Below are 25,436 nucleotides of genomic sequence, written 5' to 3' on the forward strand. Positions count from 1 at the left end.
TTCTTTCCTGAGTAATTTTTTTCAGCACTTGTGTGTTCATTACTAGAAAGAGCATCTTATCACTGAACTCCTTGGTTTATGTGGCTAATCCTACACTATCTAGCTCAGTTAATCACAATACGTATTATCCTCACCAGTGTTTGTTTTGAAGACAGGCATGTAACCTAAATGAAGCTGAGAACTTATCTCTAGGACTTTTCTTGTAACTATTGAAAGATCTTCGTGGATTTACAAAGGCTTTCTAAATGTGACACAACAAATAAAAGGAAAAAATAAAGCGTACCATCAAAATTAAATACTTTGTACAAAGGACACTTGATGTCAAGAGAATGAAAAATAAAAAAATCAATCCACAAGTCATGAAAATGACTGACATGAAGTTTTCAAGGTCTTATTCATCCTAAGAACAAGCAGTAACCATAGGAAAAAACTAAAGGGCATATGGCAAGATGGCAAGATAGGGTAAATAAAAGTCCTTTCAGCATAAGCCTGACCACCTGCATTCCATCACTGGACACCACAACGGAAAGAGAAAACTATCTCTCAAAAGTTGTCTTCTGACTTCTACACATACATGTGGGATGTTTATGCCCACACTCATACACATCACATACAACAATAATAAATCCAATTGAAAACTGGGCTGATGAAAAGGCTCAAGGGATAAGGCACTTGCCACCAAGCCTGACAACCTGGGACTCAAATGAGGTGAACAGAGGACTGACTCCCACAAGCTGTCCTCTAGTTTCCATGTGTGTGTCATGGCATATGCACATACCCATGGCCACACCTGTCCTAAAATAAATGATTAAAATGTTAAAAAAATAAAAGAAAAAGCCATCTTCAAAGCAGTAGGAACATTGCGTGGTATTTTTATCTTCCCTTGCCCTCTTCTTCTTCTTCAATATAGCAGTAATTTTGTTCTCTAAGCAGTGCAGTCTAGTACTGAGCTCCTTTGTAAGAAAAGAGCAAATATATTTGCAAATTATTTTATTCTTTTGTTCTACCTTGTCAGATGGAAGAGGAGGGGTATCTGAAGAACTGATACAAAATGCTTGTTTCTATTTCACCTAACTTAGAATTCAAACAGAAACCCATGCCTTTAATCTCAGTACTGCGGCAGGCAGAGCTCTGTGAATTCTAGGCCAGCTAAATCAGCATGTTAAAACCCTATCTCAAAATAACAACAACAATAATAATATTAATAATTATTTTTATTCGGAAATCTCCTGGATCTCATGGAAGCCTTTTATTCAGGATTAATGAAAACCATAAAGCTATAGATGCAGATATCAATGCTAACAGATAATGGGTAAAAAACCAGGTGACAGTTGAAATACCTGGAAATCAGGCCACTCAAAAGCAGCATGTAGGAGCTGGAAAGATGGCTTAATGAGAGCTATAACGCAAGCTAGGTTCAGACTGACTTAGCCATAGGTGACCTTGAATGTCTGATCCTCCTGCCTCTATGTTCCCAGTGCTAAGCTTATAAGCAAGTCGCTTGCTATACTAGGCTTTCTCTTTGTTTTTTGTTTGTTTTGTTTTACTTGTTGCTGTTGATTTGCTTGGGTTTTTATTAGTCATGGTCTCACACTATAACCTAGGCTATCTATCCTTGAACTCACTATGTAGCTTAGGCTAGTCTAGAAACCAAGGTAATCTTCTGTCTCAGCCTTTGAACTATTTGAATTACTACATGAGCCATCACCACATCTAGTTTGCTATAGTCTTGGGGAACAAGATCTCACTTAGCCCAGTAGGGACTCAAATTTCATATGAAGCCAAAAATGACCTTAGCTCCTAATCCTCTGGCTTCCACATTCCCAGAGCAGCTTACAAGCAGGTACCACACTACATACAGGTAGATGATTTTGATAAAGCAATTGAGGAAAAGGCTTCAATAGGTCAAGAGTCTTCCAAAAGGCAGAAAGAGCCTGATGTAATAGAACCAGAGATGAGCCTGATCTACACATCAAGCTCCAAGACAGCCAGAGCTACATAAGAAACAAAACCAAAAAGCAGGAATGGGGAAAAAAAATCCTAAAACACCAAAAGGACGACCTATTAATTATAACTATATTAAGGCAAAAATTCAAGAAAAAAGATGGCTCTGTTCACAAAGAAAACTTAAGAACTGCTTCAGGATGACTGACTAGGAGACTACACAAAGATCTCTGGCAATGGAGGAAGTCTCTTTAGAAAACAGTTCAAAACTGGGCACTGCAATAAACACCTATAATCTCAGAAATAAGGCAGAAGAAGGAGAATGAGGAGTTCAAGGCTATCCTAGGCTATATGGCAAGTCCAAAGGCCAGCATGGGCTACATGAATAAAACTGTTTCCCCTCATCCTCACTAAAAAGAAAATAGTTTAAAGCTACATTCACTGGCACATATCTATAATCCCACCACTCAGGAAACTGAGAAAGGAAAGACCCTGTCTCAAGAAAATAAAAAAAAATAGTTTGTTAAAATTTTCTGCCTAATTACACTTCCTTAACAGTTAATAAGTGGCTGTCTTTGTCATATTATAAAGTGAAAACTTCTTTACCATGTTTGATAATGTCAAGATGATTCATTTGGTTGTAAAAGTGCTTGCCACAGAAACCTGATAATCTGGGTTCCATCCCTTGAACCCACACAAAGGTCGAAGAGGAGAATAGATTCCGGATTCCGCAAGGTTGTCCTCTGACCTCCAAACTCCTCCTCCCCTGCTACACATATACGGAAGGAAGGAAGGAAGGAAGGAAGGAAGGAAGGAAGGAAGGAAGGAAGGAAGGGAAGGGAAGGAGGGAGAAAGGAGGGAGAAAGGAGGGAAGGAGAGAGGGAAGAAGGAAGGAAGGGAGGGAGGGAGGGAGGGAGGGAGGGAGGGAGGGAGGGAAGGAGAGAGGGAAGAAGGAAGGAAGGGAGGGAGGGAAGAAAGGAAGGAAGGAAGGAAGATAGGCACGAACCCACGCACAGACAGGTGGTAGCGACTTTTAATCCCAGCTCTTAGGAGGCATAAACAAATGGATCTCTGTGAGTTAAGGCCAGCTTGGTCTACAGAGCTAGTTTCAGAACAGCCAAAGCTATGCAAAGAAACCCTATCTATAAATAAACAAATAAATAAATAAATAAATAAATAAATGCAAAAAAACTGTACAGAGAAGTGAAAAACAAATTCTGGAGTAGAAAAGTACACTGCTTATAATAAAAAGCTCACCATGGATTTCAACAATAGTTAACTGAACAAAAAAAGGATCACAAAACTTGAAAATAGGACAGTATAAAATTATCAACTCACAGAAGCAGAAATGAAAAGCATGAACTAAAATGAATGTCAAATATCACAAATGAAGGAGCATCATCAAACCAAAGTATGAACCATGGGATTTCCAGAAAGAGAGGGCTGAAAATGTAGCTGAGTGATCACTTGCCTGTGGTGCATTAGGTCCACCATTCAATCCCTAGCACCAAAGAAATAAAATTTCAACTTAGTTTTGTTTTGTATTGTGTTTTATGACAGAGAAACCAAGCTGGTAGCTCAAGTCTCATCCGAACACTTGAGAAAGATGGCAGGACTACCCGAAATGAGTTCAAAGTCAGCCTCATTTATATAATGAGTTCAAGACCAGCCTGGGTTATTCAAGACTGTCTCACAAAAATAAACGACAGAAGGTTGGGCTGGAGAGATGGCTCAGAGGTTAAGAGCACTGACTGCTCTTCCAGAGGTCCTGAGTTCAATTCCCAGCAACCACATGGTGGTTCACAACCATCTATAATGGGATCCAATGCCCTATTCTGGCATGTCTAAAAGAGCGACAGTATACTCATATACATAAAATAAATAAATAAATCTTTAAACAAAAACAAAAAGATAGGAGGTTGGAGAAATGGCTTAGTGGTTAAGAGCACTGGCTGTTCTTTCCAAAGAACCTGGGTTCAATTTTCAACACCCACATAGCAGAACACTGATGTCTGTAACTCCATTTCCAAAGGACCTAACACCATCACACAGATGTACATGCAGCAAAACAGGTAATAAACACAACTTGCTGCATACCTGATGGCCTGAGTTCAATCCCTGGGATTCACAAGGTAAGTGAGAATAGATTCTAAAAGATACTCCAGCTGGGCAGTGGTGGCGCATGCCTTTAACCCCAGCAACTGGGAGGCAAAGGCAGGTGGATTTCTGAGTTTGAGGCCAGTCTGGGCTACAGAGTGAGTTCCAGGACAGTCAGGCTTACACAGAGAAACCCTGTCTCGAAAACAAACAAACAAACAACCCAAAACAAAACAAACAAAAAAAAAAAAGATCCTCCAACCCCCTCACACTCACAACCATCATGGAATGCTGGTATGCACACATACTTTAAATTTTAAAAAAAGAACAAGACACTCATAACCATCTACACCTCCAGTTCTAAAGGATTTGATGTTTTCTTCTGACTTTCTCACCAGGTACATAGAGTGCACACATATACATTAAGCACAACATTTACTCACCTAAAATACGATAAAACCATTTCTTTTGGCTACACAGGATTTAAGCCAGACTGGGTTATCTAAGACCAGGCCTTAAAAAAAAAAAAAATTAATACCAGCTACCCTGCTGGGCAGTGAAGACAACGCCTTTAATTCCAGCACTTGAGAGGCAGAGGCAGGCAGATTTCTGAGTTCGGGGCCAACCTGTTCTACAGAGTGAGTTCCAGGACAGCCAAGGCTACACAGAGAAACCCTATCTCGGAAAAAAAAAAAAAAAAAAGAAACAAACAAACAAAACAACCCCCCCCCCCCCAAAAAAAAAAAAAAAAAAAAACAAAAAAAAACAAAAAAAAACAAAAAAAAAAACAAAACAGCTATCCTGGTCTACAGAGCTAGTTCCAGGACAGCCAGAGCTATACAGACTATGTCTCATAAAAACAAGCATTACTAAATAATAGTAAAACTGGTTTCCAGGGAACCAAAAAATAGGTTATGAGAAAAAAGAATTCTCTTTACAGGTCAGCATCTTTATATGGCTGGAATCATAATGGTAGTCAGTTCACAACTGTCTGCGACTCCAGTTCTAGGGGGTCTGACAACCCCTTCTGGTCTCTACAAGCACCAGGCATGTACATGTTACATATACATATTTGCAGGCAAACACTCATACTCACAAAATAAAAGCAAAGTTCTTAAAAAACAGATTAAGAAATCTTATATTTGATCTGGAAAGATGGTTCAGTGGTTAAAAGCACTTGTGGCTCAGAACCTTTTGTCCCAGAGGATCCAGCAACCTCCTGGGGCACTAGGCACACACTCGGTACAAGGACAAACACAAAGACAAAACACCCATATATTTAAATAATAAAAATTGTAAAAATATTATCTTTGTACGTGTTATACATGTGAGTGTATGATATGTATATGTATGTACTTGGTAAGCTTATGGATATCAGAAGACAACCTCAGGTATAGTTCCTCACTGTCCACCTCCTTTGAAACAGTTCTCTGTTGTGTGGTGCTGCATACACTAGACTAGTCCACAAGGAAGGCGGTGATTACAAATAAATACATGCCTTCCTTTTTAAGGCTGAAGAGTATTCCAAAGAAAGTATAAATATACACACAGGTGTCATTTTGTTCATCCATTCGCCTATCACTAAGCCCTTGAGTTGCTTTCATATTTCAGGTATTATGAATACTGCTCTATGAACATGGATACAAATACCTGTTTGAGATTCTGCCTCCAATCTCTTTAGGCACACCTATAAATATAATTGCTGGATCATAAGGTTTTTGTTTTTGAGACTGGATTTCTATGTAAACCGGGCTCTCCTCAAGCTTACAGCAATCCTCCTACCTGTCTCCCAAATGCTGGAATTTTAGGTGTATATCACCATGTATATCACAGGAGGCTGTGAATACCTGGAATCCCAGCACTTGAAAGATAAAGATAAGAGGTCAGTTATGGATACATAGTGATTTCAAGGCTCAGACTGCTACATGAAACCCTGTCTCAAAAATACAACAAATAATATTTTAAAGTTGGACATGGTGGTTCACACCAGCACTCCCAGCAGCTGAAAGACCAAAGCAGAAGGAACACCCACAAATTTGGGCTAGTCTGGGTAACAACAGCAAGTTAGTTCCTGGACAGCTTGGGCTACAGTGATCCTCTGGTTTAAAAACATCAATTTTATTATTATCTAATTATTTAGCAATTTAATGGCTTATTAATAATTATTTAAATTTCAGTTTGACGATTTAAAAAAAGGTTGAAGGTTGAATAGAGCTGGAGTGGGGTTTTGGCTTAGTAGTAGGATGCTTGAGTAGTATAGCATATAGAAAACCTGAGGTCTAGTTGACGGTACATTGCAAAAACAACCAAACAGTAAGTATCAAAGACATTTATACATCAACGTTCACCACACTACTTACTACAACCAAGTGTTACATTTATTTTATTTTTTTATTTTTCTGAGATGAGGACTTTTTTTAAAATGTACTCTAAGGGCTAGAGAAATGGCTCAGCGGTTAAGAATGAGTACCACTCTTGCAGAGGACCAGCATCCACATCAGGTGGTTCACAACTACCTATAACTCCAGCTCCATGGGACTCAATGCTGGTGGCATCCATAAGCATCTACACTCACTTGCACATACAGACTCATATACATGGGGTTTTTTTGGCTTTTGTTGTTGTTTGGGGGGGTTGGATTTTTTTGTTTGTTTGTTTTTTGTTTTCTTTTCTTTTCTTTTCTTGAGACAGGGTTTCTCTGTATAGCCTTGGCTGTCCTGGAGCTCACTCTGTAAACCAGGCTGGCCTAGAACTCAGAAATCCGCCTGCCTCTGCCTCCCAAGTGCTGGGATTAAAGGTTTGCACCACCACTGCCGGATTTCACATACATGTTTTAAAAAAAAAAAAAAAAGTAAGTCCTCTACACAAAGGATGAAATACTATTCAATGAGAAGCGGAATAAAATTCTGATACATACTAGCTAATCAACTTTAAGAAACTGTTATACTAAGCCAAGTAAGCCAACACAGAAAAAAAACATATTGTATCATTCCATTTAAACTTAAAACACAAAACTCATAGAGAAACAGAGTAAAAGTTATCAGAGGCTACAAAAAAATTGAAAGTTTATTGCTTAATGGTTACAGAGTTTCTGATACATCAAAGTTTTAGCAGTAGTCACTGTTGGTTGTAACTTGGATGTAACTAATGCTGTAGAACTTTAAAGTGGCTTACAAGGTAAATTTTTGTTACAATGTATATAGTACAATGTAGGTAAAGTGACCTTATAACCTTAGTACTCTGGAGGCTGCAGTAGTAGTAGGCAGTCCAGACCAGCATGTGCTTGTTACATGAAACTTTATCTCAAAAAAAGACAAGTTGCACAGGTCTTAAATCTCAGCACAAGGAAGCTGAGGCAGCCAGGATATTTAGCAAGACCCTATCTCAAAGGGATGGAGGTTGTTGGGAAAATAGCTCAGTTGGTAAACTGCTTCCTGAGTTGAATGCCCAGGACCAACAATAAAAAGATGGGAGTGATGGTCCATGCTTGTAATTTCAGCACTGGAAAAGTGCAGACAGGAGAATCCTGGGGATAAAATGGCTGCCACCTAGCCCAACTAGCAAGTCATAGGTCCCCAGGAGAGACTCTGTCCCAAAAAAGGTGGGAGCTGGTGAAATGGCTCAGTAGGTACCAACTGCCAGGCTTGACAATCTTGAGTTTGAGTCTCACAAACTCAGATTGATGGATAAGAGAACCAACTCCCACAACTTGTCCTGACCTCAGAGACTGAGACAGAACTGTAAGTTTACACTAGCTTGGGCAACATACACAAAATTATTATTTCAAAAGAAAATGAAAAAGCAATAGCTGTGGCTAATATTTAGTGAACACTCTCTGTATACCAGACAAGGTCCTAAGAGCATTACATGTATTACATAATAAATCTAGGCTGGGGACATAGCTCCGTGGGAGATCTGTGGGAGATTGATTATCTAAAATTCACAAAGCTATGGGTTCTTTTTCTAATGTCACAAGCTTGGGATGGTGACCCATGATGAAAAAAAAGTCCTGTACTGCAATAAATAAATAATCTAACTCACCAAAACAACATTCCTACATGAGACTCTGACAGTGTTAGTGAATGGTATATGGATTCAATGTCTGATTTCTGAAACTCTACAGTTATCAGCTCTACTGAGTTACACATCATGACAGAATTGTCATGAACGAGTACCACTCTTGCAGAGGACCAGCATCCAGAGGACCAAGCTTGTAGGCATGTACCTTTAAAGTCAATACTCTAGAGGTATAAGCAGGCAGATCTCTAAGTTGTGACCAGCCTGGTCCTCATAGCCAGTTCCAGGCCAGCCAGGGCTGAATAGTGAAACCCTGTCTCAAATAAATTAATTAAAACTTTTCAATAGTTTTATTATCTACATAACTCTGATTCTGAACCAAGTCATTAACATCATTTTATACATCTATGCATGGTGGCTCTTGTTTCAAGAGTACAGTTAAGAGCTGAGTATATATATAGTATAGTGGCAAAGGACTTTAGCCTAGAGCATATAACCTTCCCTTAGCTAGGAATGACAACAGCCAATTGTAGTTCTTAGAAAGTACAAGTGGAAAGATTAGGAGATTAGGAGTTTAATGCAAGTTTAATTCAAATTCAGCCTGGCTATGAGAGACCATGTATTAAAGGGGCGGTAGGAGAAGGAACAACAATAATTCTCCCATCAAAAATTCTTCCTTAATGTTAAGAGCTACAAAAACCTAGAATCCTAAAGATAAAGATAAACTCAAGCCCAGTAAGAACGATCTGTAAGGAGGCTGGTATCCGAGTGGTAGAGAACTTGCCTAGCATGCATAAAGAAAGCCCTGGATTCAATGAGCAACAAGGGTGTTACGCTGGCTGAGAACCTACCTATCCTACCTTACAGACTACATATATTATATACAATCCTACAGATTTTATAGATAGATAAGCATTTATATAAGTGTACTAGTTAAGGAGTTAAAATTCAGAATCAACATTTTTAAGTGTCTCAGTGCAGCTTAGGGCGGCTTCAAACCAAACATCCTCCTGCCTCATCCTCCTAAATTCCAAAATTAAACTCCACTAAGCCTGACATTAGATTTAACTACTATGTTTCCTCAAGATAGTAATATAATGCTAGTTATTTCCCACATTATCATTAGCTATTGACACTTTTCCCTTTGATCCTCACAAGCTTGGTAACTGTGGCATATTTAATCAACAGGAAGTTGGAAACTAACAATGCTAAGGCACAATCCAGAGTTCAGAAAATGACCTGGGTGATCAAGTGGATAAAAACAAACAAAACAACAAACAAAACCAAAACAACGAAACCTACCAAACTCCTTCACTTATATCCAATTAGTCTGAACTTAATAAGCTAGCCTAATGTGAGGAGGAAAAAAGACGAAATATCCAAACTACCCCTAGTGTGTGTCTCTACAAATCAACCCTTTTGTTTTTATTAAGAAACGCAACCCCACACTTGAATTCATTAGCACAACGTCAATTATAAAGTTAAAAGAAAAGCACATTATTTACAACGCCAAAAGGAATCTAAAGCACGAATATATGGAAACATCACTCTCCTCCTACATTCGCCCAACGGGTACAGAACCCACCAGTCACCCTTGCCCGCCTCCCGGTTCTACGGGCCCGTGGGTCAGGTTCTGAGCTCTCGCACCTTCCTGTCAGGGCGTCTGGGTGTCTGGGTGGGCGGCCAAGGTTACTCTCAGGGCACAAGACCTCCGTATCTAGTGATGTCTCAGAACAAGATCGCAAACAGAAGGAGTAAGAAAAAGAAACTCCTCCTGCAGGTCCACAGAACGGAGCGCCGGAACCGCTACCACGCGCAGGTCCCTCGCCCCACAGCTGGCCGCTCCGCGGTGGGACCGGTAATTCTACGGCCGTCTCGGGCCCCGCCCCGGGCCCGCGACCGTTCCGGGGCGTTCCTGCCGCGAGCGGCGCCTCCCTCAACACACCACCGCTAGGCTGTTTTCGCGAGCGAGGCCGCGGCCGCCCCGTGTCTTCGAAGTCACGGCTCCTAGGCCGCGCGGGCCCACGATTACTAGAGCCGCCCGGACCGCTGACACCGTCCCAGCAGCTCGGGCACGCCCTCTCTCCTATCCGGGGCCCTTACCAAAGCAGCTTAGGCCCCGCGGCCCGCTCCTCCTCCTCAGTGGCCGCCACGGACCCAGCGTCCCGGAGACCGGAACTTCCTCCCGGTGAGCTCCGGCTTCCACAAAGGCGTCGCGCCACCGCCTTCAGCGCTGGGCCCGCCGGGAGATGAAGTACGGCCGCAAATCCCGCGGCCTTCTCTCCCGCCGTGCCCTGCGCACAGCGGCTTTGACGGCTGGTGGAGCCGCTGCCCAATGGAAAGGCACGCTGCTAGCCACTGCCCAATGAGAAGGCACGCTTCTCCGCAGGGCCTGCTGGGAGTTATGGTTTGTCCTCGGTAGTGTTGCTGCTCCTCTGGTGTTTTCCCCGCAAGTGTGCAAGGTGTCCAGGTGGCTTTGACATCCTAGATTTACTCCCTGTCAGGTGCTGGGGGATGGTCCTGACCTTGCACCTTTGGAAAGAGAGTGATTGTCAGTTCGTGTGCAGAAAATGGGAGAGGATCTTTTCCGTGTTATCCCGTTAAGGCAAAGGGCGGCTGGCTTTTCGGCTACAGAAGACCCCCTTCTACCTAAGTCCAAACGCAAAAGTAGCGCTTGAATTGAAAAACTATTAGGACTCAAAGATTCATGCTTTTTACCTTCCGATAGAATTCTGGTCAGAAATTCCAGGCAGAAATTATCCGTGTAAAAGGTTAAGTAGCTCAACCCATAAAAGAAAATAAAACTTGTTTCCACGGAGCCTTGCTAGCTCTGGGCAATAATTGTAGACATGCGTGACTCGCCACAAAAACTACACATCGTAATTCTAACAGAAAACAAGCAAAGTAACTGTTGATTTGCAACCTCTTCCAGAATCTTCCCAGCTAATGATCTTAAAACACCTGACTACGAGTTCTGAGGTAGATTGTCTACATTGTGAGAGACTTACTGGTCCTAGGCACCTGGTGTTCTGTGTATATGCCCTGGCGATATGACCTGATATTGTAGCCTAAATTCAATTCTTTTTGCGGGGGGGTGGTGGGGGTAGGGGCCAGGGGGGTGAGACAGGATTTCTCTGTATAGCCCTGGCTGTCCTGGAACTCACTTTGTAGACCAGGCTGGCCTCAAACTCAGAAATCCACCTGCCTCTGCCTCCCAAGTGCTGGGATTAAAGGCCACCACCGCCTGGCCTAAATTCAAAACTTTAAGGAAAAAAAAAAAACCAAAACAAAAACAAAACACCTGGAGAAATAGCTCCTCAGTTAAGAACACTGGCTGCTCTCCAGAGGTTCAATTCCCAAAACCCATATGGTGGTTCACAATCCTCTGTTCCTTCAGTTCAAGAGGATCCAGTGTCGTTTTCTGGCCTCTGAGGAGACTGTACATATGTGATAAATAAAAGATCAATAAATGCTGCTGCCATAAATGTCCACTGGAAAAAGCTGGGTGTGGAGCCTGGAAGTAATGGCGAAAGACTTTAATTCCACCACTCCAGAGGCAGAAACAGATGGATCTCTGAGTTCAAGGTCAGCCTGGTCTACAGAGTGAGTTCTAGAAGCATCTGGGCTACAAAAAGAAATAAATCCCTATGTGATGTTTTGCATATGCTCAACCCAGGGAGTGGCACTATTAGAAAGTGTCACCCTGTTGGAGTAGGTGTGGTCCTGTAGGAGTAGGTGTGTCACTCTGGGTGTGGGCTATAAAACCCTCATCCTAGCTGCCTGGAAGTCAATATTCTGCTACCAGCTTTCAGATAAAGATGCAGAACTCTCAGCTCCTCCTGCATCATGCCTGCCTGGATGCTGCCATGTTCCTGCCTTGAGGATAATGGACTGAACCTGTAAGCCAGCCCCAATTAAATGTTGTAATTTATAAGACTTGCCTTGGTCATGGTGTCTGTTCATAGCAGTAAAACCCTGAGACAACCTGTCTCAAATAAATAAATAGATGGATAAATAAGTACATAATATATAAAATACATACATATGTACATATACACTCTCAGGCCGGACATGGTGTTTGAGATAAGCTTGGTCTACATAACAAGTTCCAGGACAACCAAGATTACATAGAGAAACCTTGTGTCACACACACAAAAAAAGACAAGGTCTCTCATAACTCAGGCTGACTTCCAGTCACTGTGTACCCAAAGCTAGCCCTGATTATCTACCCCTCCCTACCTCCCAAATTCTGGGATTACTGCCATGCACAACCATGCTTGCCTGGTGGGTTGTAGATATACATGAATGTGGAAGCCAGAGATCAGCTTTCAAGTGTCTCCCTTGACTGTTCTTCACTACTTTTTATTATTTATAACTGGAGTTATAGACATTTTTAGCCATCATGTCGGGACTGTAAATAGAATCTGCTTTTAGAACAGGCAGTGTTCGTAACCACAAAGCCATCTCCCCCAGCCCTTCACTTTATTTTCTGAGGCAGAGTCTCTCACTAAACCTGGAGTTGAGCAATTAAACTAGACTGGCTGGCTAGCAAGCTCCAGGGACTTCTTGTTTCTAACCCACTCCAGCACCGGCATTACAGATGAGGTCCAAACTCAGGTCTTCACATTTACTTGACAAGTACTTAACTAACCATCTCCCCCAGCTTTGTTTGTTTGCTTGTTTGCTTAAAAAACAAGGTGGTTCTAGGAATGGAGAAATGGCTCAGAGGTTAAAAACAGTGATTGATCTTGCAAAGGAATCAAGTTGGGTTCCCAGAACACACATAGTGGCTCATAACTATGCATTTCCAGTTCCAGATCTGTTGCCGTCTTCTGACATCCACGGGCAATAGGCATGCACATGGTGCAGACATGTATGCACAATACATGGCCAAAACAGCCATACGCAGCATTAAATAATATCCCTTTAAAATGTCTTGCCATTTAGCCTGATCTGTCCTGAAACTGGAGACAACCCTACTGCCACAGACTCTACAGTGCTAGGATTATAAGTACATCCTACTTAACTCACAGAGAGGTTTAGGGGTTTTGTTATCATTGTTATTTTAGATTTTGTTGTTTTGTTTTCTGAGACAGGGTTTCACTATGTAGCTTTGGCTGTCCTAGAACTCCTTAGGTAGTCCAGGCTGGCCTTGAACTCACAGAGCTCTGCCTGCCTCTGTCTCTCTAACTGCTAAGATTAAAGGTATTTTGAGGGACATTCTTTGAGAATCCCATGAGTAGTGGTGAATAGTTAATCTGTTTTGAACTCCCTCCCAGAGGGTGATTGTGCTTCTAGCCACCCACCAGAGTTGTCTGGATTTGCCAATGAAAGACACACACACACACACACACACACACACACACACACACACACACACACACACAGACAGACAGACAGACAGACAGACAGAGACAGAGAAAAAAGAGAGAGAGGGAGCTCACCTTAATTTTGATATGCCTTGACTAGCTCAATGGCTAGTCAATGGCTGGGCATTTCCAAACCCGCAAATCACTTTCCCAGGTTCTTACATGTTAGTGGGCTCTTAACAGACAGACAGACAGACAGACAGACAGAGACAGAGAAAAAAGAGAGAGAGGGAGCTCACCTTAATTTTGATATGCCTTGACTAGCTCAATGGCTAGTCAATGGCTGGGCATTTCCAAACCCGCAAATCACTTTCCCAGGTTCTTACATGTTAGTGGGCTCTTAATTCTAATCTCTCTGCTTCCCCATGATGGTGTGGTCCGTCCTATTTCCCTCTCATGGTGAAATCCCCCTTCTTCTACCCAGTGTTTCTTGCCTGGGTTCCTAAAAGTTCCACCACTTTCACCCTGACCAGCCATTGACCATTAGCTTTGTATTGATCAATCAAAAACCAATTGGTGACAGGGACCCTCAGCATCTGGACATGCAGAGTCCTATGTGATTTGGGGAGCCAAATTAAGACAAAGTATTAGAACCAATCCCCAATACTTATATCCATTGTACTGGCCAGTATTTAATAAAGGTTGCTTCACATTTGGCTCTAAAAGTTGTGGTAGTGATTTTATTCTCACCTGGTAGAATTAACATTTTTTGGAGGTCCCAGGGAGATTGGACCACCCACCTAAATTCTAAAACTGGACTTTTACTCAGGGATGCTGGGACGGAAAGGTCTATCTCAGGAGGTGTACACCGAGAGACATTGCAAGGATCCACAGCATGCTTTCAGGGTTGCAGACTGTCAGAGTAAACTGCAGTGCTGAGAAAAGCAGCCAGTACCCACAGAGGCCTCCTCTGGTAAGTTACATCTGGTTCTATTTGTAGGATCCTGATCTGGAGCATGGAGGGTTTTGACAAGACCCAAATAATCTCCTGTCCAGGGCAAAAATTGAGATGTTCCCCATCTACCTGTTTCTGGTCGTTTGGAATGTTTTTCTGTTTTGTGTGCGCAGATGAGTCTGTTTCCTGGTGTATTCATAAATTTTGTTGCAAACATGGGAGCTGAGAAGGCTATGGGTCAGTCTCAAATGAATGAATGAATGATGGTGGCCACTGCATGTTTTCTTGATGACTGGTCTCCTTTGAGCGTGTGATCTTTCTGTGTTTTGTGTTTGCTGGTTTTGATTTTTTTCTCTCTGTCACTGTCAGCTGCCAGCTACCAGCTTCTACTACTAACATTACCTGCCATGACTGCTTTAATGGCCACAGCTCAGAATTTATCTCTGAGTTTTCTCGCCATTGGATTCAGTTTAGCAGGGATCCAAACATCCTTTGTGTGTGGATACTTTTGAAGTTCTTTTACCAGGTATTGGTGATATACCTTTAAACCCAGCACTCATTAGCAGAGGCAGGTGGATCTCTGTGATTTCAAGGCCAGCTTGGTCTACAGTGTGAGTCTCAGGACTAGCAGGGCTACACAGAGAAACCCTATCTCAAAAAACAAACAAAACCAACAACAAAAACTTAAAGTTGTTTTATGATGTTCTACTTTATTGGAAAGCTGGCTTTAGAGTTGAGTTATGGCTCTTTCTTCTTTAGACCCAAGTGTGATTATTTAAAAGTTCCTTCTATGTCCTTTGTCAGGCATACCTGACTCTGTAACAGTGAAAAGAAAGCAAAACAGAACATCCAAAAAGGACTATTGGTTTCATCTAGCTGCCTAAAACTTTTGCTAAGATTTGTAAGACTATAATATAAACTTTCTGTACCTTATGATTTGTAAATTTATTGGGTGTGGTTAAATCTATAAAATCTGTAACAAAAAGTTAACTTATATAACCTTATAACACAGGGAGTTGCTAGTTAAAAATCTATACATAGGTAATCTTAAGGAACCATGTGATGTGATGCCATTTTGAGATATAAGCAATATGTGGCTTGCTGCATCTTAGCTGCTGTCCCACATCACAACAAAAGCATCCACATAGCTATCAGCCATCTTTGCTAAGGTTGGAGAGGGTGGATGTCATGAGACTTCACTGCCATCTCAAAGGTGGCCACATGATATAAACCAACCAAAGAGGTAATAGCAGGACTCCAAGATATATGGATTAGGATAGATTCTTTTATAATAATTCCTGAAAACAAAGTTGTAAGAACAAGGTGTTGGACTTCGATACTAAGGTTATAGTCTACCATGGTCAGATAGCTTTCCTGACCTTGTCCTGTAGGACTTTTGGGTCTTGGTTTGAACTTGAAGTAGAAAAAAATCCCACTGTCCCAGGACACATTCCAGAAGGAGCACATTCCTTATTCAGAGGACACTTGCTGGATTAACATTCAAAGAAAGAAGAGAAAGGCTGATTAATGTTCCTCAGACCACAGGGGAGGGAATCCACCTGTGGGTGAGGAAGGCCCAGAGCACATAGACACATTCCAGGAGAGGGGCCCAGGATGGGAGGTGGTCAGGGAACTGAGCCCTTAATGTAATAAACCTGGGCAAACAGAAGACACTCATTGTCATAAAAGTAATGTGCGAATCTGAGTCACCTAGAGACCGGACCTGGGAACGTCAGCCTTTGTGGTTGCCCTCGTGAGCTCTGTATAAAAGCTGCCCCTAGCTTTAGCTCGGGGTTCCTCTTGTCTGCATACAGGGGAACCCCAGTATATTGGTTCTTATTAACATCTTATCATCAATAAACCTCATGTTACTGCAATGAATCCTGTTCGTGAGTGTTTCTGGGGGAGTGCATCCCCTGGTCTGGATCTTAGAATACAACATTCCAACAGGCCCAAAATGGAGGACTCCCTTTTCTTAATGAGGTTTCGTTTTCTCTGACTGATCTGGGGGGCCTGACCCCAATTTTCTACCAGAGGAATCTTACATAATTCTTGATAAAATTACAAGTTCAACTTCCTGGAATGCCTCTCCATGCTAATGAGGTATCCCCAAAACCTTAAGCCTGAGACAATGAAATTTCACCCTAAGAAAAACCCCTTTCCACTCTCCAAGGTTCACACACACACACACACACACACACACACACACAAATGTCTCCCTTGAGTAAAGTGTATGCACATAAGATGTTTCGTTGACTATTGTCTAAGAGAGCTGTTTTCTAAAAGAGCTGTAACATCAAAATCTTCCCAGGAGACCTTCTCCCCCACTAGGTATTCACTGCCAGACCAAAATCCTGCTCACCCACCCATTCCAGACTTAGATTCATCCTTTCCTGCCCAGCATGCATCGGAGCCCAGACACCCCAAGGGAAGAAGAGGACCACAGAACGTGGCTCCTGGACACCCTGAGGGGAGAAGCGAAAAACAGAACCACACAAGATTTATGAAAGCTAGGATTTTACAACAAAGCTTATTTAATAAGGTACTAAAGCTGCACCTCTATGTGTTTGTATACAAGAAAGCACCTCCTGCTGGCTCAAAGGGTTTTCCAGCGCAAGGGTAGAGAGAGTCAAGAAATATCACAAAGTCACATCATATAACACATCTCACACAAGAGATTATTGGGGAGAAACACAGAATGGGAGCTGCTTCTGAGAAGAAAAAGAAACAGAAAAAAGCAGCCAGCTGGGTGGAGAGGACAGATTTTATAGGATTTTTGGAGCATGCACAGTGAGTTAGTAGAGCATGCTCAATGGTGGAGAAGCACAGCACTGCGGGAAGTATTGCTTGGCTGTTAATTCTGAGTCATAGAAGTGGGAATTTCCAACTCCCGAGTGTGGCGACAGGACAGGGACAGGGTGATTTTTATTGGCCTGTTACCCTACATTTCTCCTGTTTTGATCCACTATTGATAACCAATTCGGGGGTCAGGAGATGGGACATTGTTTATTCTTAGTCTACGTATTGCTGTTTGGGAGCATCAAAGTCCTTGAGTCAAGCTTAATCGTCACTGGGCATAATTAGGGGACTGAAGGCCTCTAGTTCTGTAGCTAGGAACTGTTAATCCTATAAAGACAAGCGATTAAAAGTCTGGCTAGAAATCTTTGAATTTGTTGTTTTAAAAAGTCTAAACAAAGCCAAGTGTTGTGGCTCACGCCTTTAATTCCAGCACTTGGGAGGCAAAGGCAGGCAGGCAGGCAGGCAGATCTTTGTGAGTATAAGGCCAGCCTGGTCTATAAAGCGAGTCCAGGACAGCCAGAGCCATTACACAGAGAAACCCTGTCTCAAAATAAACAAACAAAAAAACCCCAGCCTACTATGGAGCAATTTCCTGACCCTATCAGAATGGGCTGTTGGTTAGAGGTGGTATTCTCTTAGACTTAAACATCCATGTGTAAGGGCTACCCCAGACACAGGTCGATAGGAAGAGAGAAGCAAGGAGCAATGCCCAATCCAGTCAACCATGGTCAACTGTGTGAGGCCTCATTTTTCTGAGATTAAAGGCAGTCTCCATGCCTTCTGGAGCTTAACAGAGCAAGGGCTTGTGGGAGTTAAAGTGTAAAATGAAGATTCTTCCCACTGTTTTGAAATTGGGAGCAAAGGGTTTAAGATGTGAAAAGGTGCAGGACACCTTCAAGTTCAACAGCAGTGGCAAGGATAACTCAGAAAGGGCCTTTTCATTTGGGGGAGAGGGTTAAAGGTCACTACACTAGCTCAGTCACCCCTAGATAAGTGCAAATGGAGATAATGGAAAGAGACTGTTTGGGGAGGGCCCTCAGCCTGAGGAAAGCAAAGGGTAGTTTTACCCAATCTGGGTGAAGTTTTGTGAAAGCTAGTAAAAATGTTTTTGAGGGAACAGGGAACAATTTGGTTTTCTGACCTTTCCCAAGGACTGAGGATGATAAGGGATATGATGATGTCAAGGGATCTTGTTGGGGGCCGACTTTTAGCAGAAAGCGGCTATCAGCTTTGCAGCCATCTTGAGCCATATACCCTGACATGAGACTTGGATTACAATAGCCTACAACAGCTGAACACACTCCGATAATCTTGGCTTAGATACCTTGGGTGTGTGAGTTTAAAGGTGTATGAGATTAAAGGTGTGTAACTTAAGAGTGTGACTTAGAAGTGTAGAGATCAGATTTAGAGACAAGACCTAAGGACATGATTAAGGTGTGACCAAAAGGCATGGCTTAGAAGTGAGACATATAAAGGTGAGAGGCAGACAGAAGAGAGATGAGAGAATCAGACACTTAGAGGAAATATACTCTTTAGGGAGACTCTTTAGAGAGTACAGCTAGACTTGGGACTTGGACCAGGAAGAGAGACTGAAGTATAAACAGGATTGAATCACACCCTGCCTGGTCTCCATTCTTCCAGTTCGTCCTCACTCTCTCTCTTGCTGAACCCTGACCCGAGGACTGGAGCGGCAGCTTGGGCCGGGATACGGTGGCCACCCAAAGTGGGCCAGCCCGGGCCTCAACATTTTGCTCGGGCCTTGACAGGATCTTGGTAGATTTAGATAAAGTTTGAGAGATTTGAGACGTAAACTCCAGGGCCATTATCTAATTGAAGGGAGGTTGGGAATTCTGGATGGAGGGATGATCTCTCAGAGGAGAAGATCCAAGACTCTTTGATCCCTTTTGTTGGTAAGGAATGCTTCCATCTACCTTGAATAAAAGTCTACCAGGACCAGGAGTTACTGGATTCATCTGACAGTGGGCATGTGGGCAAAATTGAGTTGCCAGTCAGTCCCTGGTGAGTAAAAAGCAAGAGCTATGGTAACTAGAGTTAGGGCTAGAAGCCTGACAGATCTTGCAAGAGGCAGTAATGGCCTTTAAGATGGTCAAATCTGGTGGCCTATGAGAGGGATCTAGGCCTCTAAGAGCTGTAGCCTTAGACCCTCATTGGCTCAGTTATTTTCCTTGGAGATAGTAGAATTGTCTACTTGGAGTGATTGGCAGTGGGCAATTCCTAAGGCTGTGAGAAGATGGGAGGCTTTTAGTATGGCCATGCTTTGGTCTGAGTTGGTTATTCTGCCTTTGTTGTTAGTCATCCACACTCTTTCTATGTGGCTGTGTGTGAGAAAATGATATGAAAGGCATACTCAGAGTCTGTGTAGAGCTTTAGAGATTGTCCCTTTACTAGTGGAAAGGCATGGGTAAGGACTATTAGTTCAGCCTGTTGGTTTGTAGTTCTGGCTGAGAGGGCCTGCGCCTCAACCACCTTGGTGCCCAAGACTATGGTGTATCCTGCTTTTCAGAACCCCTCATATATGAAGAAGCTGCCATCTGTGTACCAGGTGTAGGTGTTGTGATAGTGTGCCCTCATGTATGGGTGTGGGATGCGATAGTAACTCTTCTAGGGTCTCAATACAAGGATGAGATGAGAACTATCCTGGGATTGGCCAGGGAATGAGGTTTGAAATGCTGAGAGGTGGGCATGGCTAAAAGGTAAGCATGGCATCCTCTAATGCTACTCGAAAGACAAGAACTCAGGAAGGAAGTAGTGTTTGGAGATCCTTGTTAGGAGATGGGATAGGTGGTGAGAAGAGAAGAGAGGAGAGGAGAAGAGAGAAGAGGAGAGAAGAAAAATAGATGACCAGAAGGTTAACTTTTCTTGATTCATGAATATGGAGTTTGGTGGCAGCCAGAGCATGTAGGCAAGATGGCAATCCTTGGGTAGTATGGTCTAATTTTTTTTTTTTTTTGATAAGTATGTAATGGATGCAAAGGAAGGTCCCAGTTAGTGACCCAGGACCCCAAAACCATATCCATCCTTCTCTATATAACAGAAAGAGAGGGTACAAGTTAGATCTGGGGGCTATAGAGCTATGGCCTGTAAGTGGGCCTGTTGAAGCTCATAAAAAAAAAACCTGAAAATAGGTGTAAGAAGGGGATTGTATTGGGGGCCAAGGGATGCCTCATACAGGTGGGCAAGAAGGGAGAAAGTATCCAAAAGAATAAAAAAACAGACTTCCATAGGAAGGATAGAATTCATCCTGGGTGGGTGGGACTGAGAGTGGCTGGAGTAGACAGATGTTTTTCTCTCTAGAGTAGTGGCTTTGTGAACTGGAGTAAGAGTCCCAGATAAGTAACCTGAGAGGTGGACAGCTGGGCCGTAGAGTGTGGCCAGACAGGAAGTTTAGTAGAGTAGAGATGTCAGCCTCGCTAATTTGTAGGGATGGACTACAGGGAAGAAAATCATCTATGTAGTGTTTTAGCTCAGGAAGAGACAAAGAGTAAATCAGATGCCAAATAAATGTGGACTGTCCCTGAAGCCCTGGGGTAGGAGTGTGTCTGGGTCAATCAAAGCAAAGGCAAAGATATTTTGTGACTGTGAGTGAAAAGGAATGGAAAAGAAGGCATGCGTAACAATGCAGTATAAAAGGACCAGGAAAGTAAAGTTGCCGGTCTCCCCGTGGACTGTATAATATGATTTAAAACTTTATTTTGATACTAAAAAAGCTTCAGTTCAGAAATTGTTATTTTTTAAGGTTCAAACTTAACAGAGATAAAGCTGCAAATCCTAATCTTATAAAAGCTACTAACTTATTTTAAACTGTTAAAGATAATTAAGACATGCAAGTTAATGGTTGGTCACCTTATAAAGATCAACTTCTTTAATGGTCTCAGAGATACTCTTGTAGCTATGCTAAGTTCAAATGTAATTCATTTTACAATGATAGGCTTTATTTAGCTTCCTGTATGTGTGTTCAAGAATAAAGCTAGTAACTAAAAACAAAGATTTTTAAAATCATGTATACTTAATAGATTATGACCCTCAAACTCTTCAGAGATCTTCTGAATATGGCATTTTAAAATGTTTATTGAAAAGAGCTTCCAGTGATAGATAGAAATGCCAGATCCTAAAAGAAAATCAAAGGTCTCCAAAGAAGACTTTGGGGCACATTAACCACTGGAGAAAAAAAAATGCCCCTTACCTCACCTGCCACCAGGACCCTGCCCAAACTGTGGACAAGCAGGACACTAGAGAATTGATTGCCCCACTTTGCTCATATAAGGAAGGTCAGTCCCCTATGTTCTTTCTCTACAGGAAAGTCTCTTAGATCTTCTGTCTGAATCTTGAGGCCAGAGACTGACACTATTCTGGAACTTCTGTGCCCAACAAAGCTATTGAGACCAACAGGCACCTAGGATAGCTGTCTAGGTAGTGGGTAAGTCTCTGCCATTTAATTGATTTGTAGGCCATTTGGATTACATTTCCTGCTACCATTTATCCTTCTCAGATCTCTAATGGCATTGAAGGCTAGGCCAACTGTACATCTGTCAGTTTAATGGCAGCAGGCAACCAGCGTCTTCCCCAAAACTGCAGCTACCTTGTTAGCTCATCTCATATGTAGAAACCAGGCCTTCCGTTTTCTAGAGCTACTAGACCTCCTGCTGAGAAAGGCAGACAAGTGTGTCTTGCTAACAGGCTTCACATTAAAGAATAAACAGGTCTCGGATTGTCTTTTTTTTGGTTTTTTGAGACAGGGTTTCTCTGTGTAGCCCTGGCTGTCCTGGAACTCACTCTATAGACCAGGCTGGCCTCGAACTCAGCAATCTGCCTGCCTCTGCCTCCCAAGTGCTGGGATTAAAGGAGTGCGCCACTACTGCCTGGCTCAGATTAACTTAGTTAGAGTTTCTACTGCTGTGAAGAGACACCATGGCCATGGCAACTGTAATAACATTTGCTAGGAAAACATTTAATTGGAGGTGGCTTACAGTTTCAGAGTCCATTATGGTCATGGCAGGATACATGGGGGTATTCAGGCAGACATGGTGTTGGAGAAGAAGCTGAGAGTTCTACATCTTGATCAGTCAGCAGAAGGAGACTGCCCATTAGGCCTGGCTTGAGCATATAAGATTTCAGAGCTTGCCTCCACAGTGACACACTTCCTCCAACAAGGCTATGCCTCCTAATAGTGCCACTCTCTATGGGCCAAGCACTCAAACACATGAGTCTATAGGAGCCATTTCTATTCAAACCACCACACAGATGTAACTTTTTACAAACTTGCTTTGCAATGAGTGCTTTCAGTAATAATCAACCACCTGTGTCTCATGGTAAATGATTGGATAAAAAAAGGCTTTAAGTTTATGTAAGTTCTAAGTATTTAAGAAAGTGTTCTAAGGTGTGTAAAGGTATGAGAATGTGAATACTTAAGTAATTTCTTAGGGTCTGAGAAAGTGTTTTAAGGTATGCAAATGTAAGTTGAAAAGGTATAAGGAAGTGATTTAGCCAGGCATGGTAATCCTAGCACTCAGGAGGCAGAGGCAGGCAGATCTCTGTTAGTTCAAGGACAGCCTGGTCTACAAAGTGAGTTCCAGGTCAGCCAGAGTTCTGTTACATAGAGAAACTCTGTCTCAATCAAAACAAAACAGTGATTTAAAGTAACAAAAAGAATGTTTCTCATTTTCAAATGCTTTTTTTTTAGATTTATTTATTTATTTTATGTATATGAGTTGCTCTCTTCATGCACACCAGAAGAGGGCATCAGATCCCATTACAGATGGTTGTGAGCCACCATGTGGTAGTTGGGAATTGAACTCAGAACCTCTAGAAGAGCAGTCGGTGCTCTTAACTGCTGAGCCATCTTTCCAGCCCCTATGTTTCCAATTTCTCTCTTTGTCTCTGCTATTGTTATACTAAGATTTCAAAAGTTCAGCGTTTTAGCACTGATCCATAGAGTTCTCATTAAGGTTCTAAAGTAGTGACTGCTACCATCAGTCACAAGCTCAGGAAATGCTCAAAGTAATGATTTAATCCAAAGTTTAAAAAAATAGAGAAAGAATAAATCAGGAGAGAATCAGATGATAAATGATACATTAAGACTATGGGATAATTTTTCCAGCAGAACAAGAAAACAGGATGCCTTACCAGCACTACAGAGCAATAAAGGAAGCAGGAAAACCTCTTAAGATCTCAGGCAAGAAGAACGGTGAGTGAGATGGCTCAGTGGGCAAAGGTACTTGCTGTCAAGTCTGATGACCCGGGTTCAACCCTCTGTTCCCACAAGGTGGAAGGAGAAAACTGACTCCCTCCAGTTGTCTTCTGGCTTCTGAGCATGCATCTGAAATAATTCTCTCCCTCTCCCTCCCTCTCTCTTTCTAGATCTCAGAAATGAATGTAATAAAATGTAGACTGCAGAGTTGGATTGGTGGTTAACAGCACTTTCTGCTCTTCCAGCGAACCCTGTTCAGTTCCCAGCACACATATGAGGTGACTCACAACAGCCTGCAAGTCCAGCTCTGGGTCTGACAGCCCTCTCTGGCCTCCAACAGCACCTCTACATGCCCTTTTCTAATACCCAATAGAACATGGTCTACACACACACATACATATAAAACTCGTTAAATCTTTTAGGCTGGGTGTGGTAGCACACACCTTTGATCCTAGCACTGGGAGGTACAGGCAGGTGGATCTCTGAATTTGAAGCTCACCTGATATATATAGGTGTTGAGGCCTACACCCCTTTACCCCCACCCCCAGCATAGCTATAGCCATTTTGTTCCATGCCTACCAACTATTTCATATTGTTGCTGTAATATGCCTGCCAGTCATTGACACAGAAAAATAACTCAGAGTAGGGTCATGCTGACCCGGTTACATTCTGTATGTTTTGAGGTTTGTTAATCTTAAGAAATTTGACAACCGTGCTGGGCGGTGGTGGCGCACTCCTTTAATCCCAGCACTTGGGAGGCAGAGGCAGGCAGATTTCTGAGTTCGAGGCCAGCCTGGTCTACCGAGTGAGTTCCAGGACAGCCAAAGGCTATACAGAGAAACCCTGTCTCAAAAAACCAAAAAAAAAAGAAAAAAAGGAAAAAGAAAAAAAGAAATTTGACAACCATAAGCTCAATTTAGGACCAATCAAAATAAAAGTCAGAACTGTTCTGTCTAGCTAGCTAAAATAGTCAGAACCGACCACCGAGCAGCACTTCCTGAACCTACATATGAGCTCATTGTGTTTTTTTTCTTTATAAGATGGCCCTGATAGATGGTCATAGCCTCAGCCCCCGAATTCTGAGCTACAGTTTTAGCTCAGTTTAATCAGTTTTAGGGTGTGTGTTCAATAATCCATTCCTGTCTGCCTGAGATCGGTATTGTGTGGTTTGTGGGTAACTCTTGGACCTGTCTCAAAACAACAACAGCAACAACAATAATAAATAAATAACATCTTTTTTTTTTTTTTTAAATCCCAGGGAAGGGAGATGAGGGTGTAGCTCAGGGCTAGAACACTTGGCTAACTGATATGAGGTCCAAGCTGCTGCGCCAGGCTGGGCAGTGGTGGCACACGCCTTTAATCCCAGCACTGGGGTGGATCTGTGTAAGTTCGAGCCTAGCCTGGTCTACAGAGTGAGTTCCAGGACGGCCAAGGCTACTCAGAGAAACCCTGTCTCGAATAACAACAACAATAACAAAGATCCTGAGCCATTAAAGATTTGCCCCAAATAATAGATACAAAAGGCAGAGAACAGCCAAAGCACACACTTAGCCATATCTTTGTAGCACCTCAAGTTCTGAAACTGCCACTGAAGAAAATGAAAGAATAGAAGTCTCGAGGACAGGAGCTGGAGAGATGGCTCAGTGGTTAGGAACACTGAATGCTCTTCCAAAGGTCCTGAGTTCAATTCTCGGCAACCACATGGTGGCTCACAACCATCTCTAATGGGATCCAGTGCCCTCTTCTGGTGTGTCTGAAGACAGCAACAGTGTACTCACATATATAAAATAAATAAATCTTAAAAAAAAATCTTGAGGACAAACAGTACCACCTACTTGTACTTTTCCCCAGTTCCAGTTATCCTGGAACTGGATATTATGGAGATATATACTGGGTCTGTGAAAATCACAAGCCCACATGAGACAGAATGCAGAAGCTTTAAATTATTTCTAATGTATTATCTGTATGTGTGTATAAGTTTGGGGTGAGTACATGGCAAGAACTTGACTGCACAAAGCTGAGACTTTAAGGAGCTGCCAGCCTAGAGAGCAAGAGGTGCGGTGGGTATCATTGTTACAGGGTATTTGGTCATATTGTGAGCCTTGAG

General features: G+C 42.4%; 1 protein-coding gene and 1 long non-coding RNA gene across 11 annotated transcripts in view; one reads left to right on the forward strand and one right to left on the reverse strand.

Moving 5' to 3' along the window:
- The window catches only part of Rbm6 (RNA binding motif protein 6), an 89,755-nt gene extending 79,395 nt beyond the window's left edge, over positions 1 to 10,360 (reverse strand). For 2 of the 8 annotated variants that reach the window (XM_034484040.2, XM_076918140.1), the window contains exon 1: positions 9,706 to 10,007. The gene's annotated coding sequence lies outside the window, so the exon portion shown is untranslated. Of the gene's footprint in view, positions 1 to 4,484; positions 4,556 to 9,705 lie in introns of all 8 variants that reach the window. The other 6 variants (XM_076918138.1, XM_076918139.1, XM_034484036.2 and 3 more) reach the window with 6 other exon arrangements.
- On the forward strand, positions 10,109 to 25,112 carry LOC143435443 (uncharacterized). Of its 3 annotated transcripts, none has more exons than XR_013105762.1 (5): positions 10,109 to 10,246; positions 14,197 to 14,340; positions 21,439 to 21,559; positions 23,240 to 23,326; positions 23,500 to 25,112. It is a non-coding gene; the product is annotated as an uncharacterized LOC143435443 (long non-coding RNA). The 3 variants fall into 3 exon arrangements; XR_013105763.1 differs by having other exon boundaries at positions 23,243 to 23,326; XR_013105764.1 differs by lacking the exon at positions 10,109 to 10,246 and adding an exon at positions 11,211 to 11,957.
- The last annotated feature ends 324 nt before the right edge of the window (positions 25,113 to 25,436 follow it).

Source organism: Arvicanthis niloticus, chromosome 21 (genome assembly GCF_011762505.2).
Source record: "Arvicanthis niloticus isolate mArvNil1 chromosome 21, mArvNil1.pat.X, whole genome shotgun sequence".
Classification (NCBI taxonomy): domain Eukaryota; kingdom Metazoa; phylum Chordata; class Mammalia; order Rodentia; family Muridae; genus Arvicanthis; species Arvicanthis niloticus.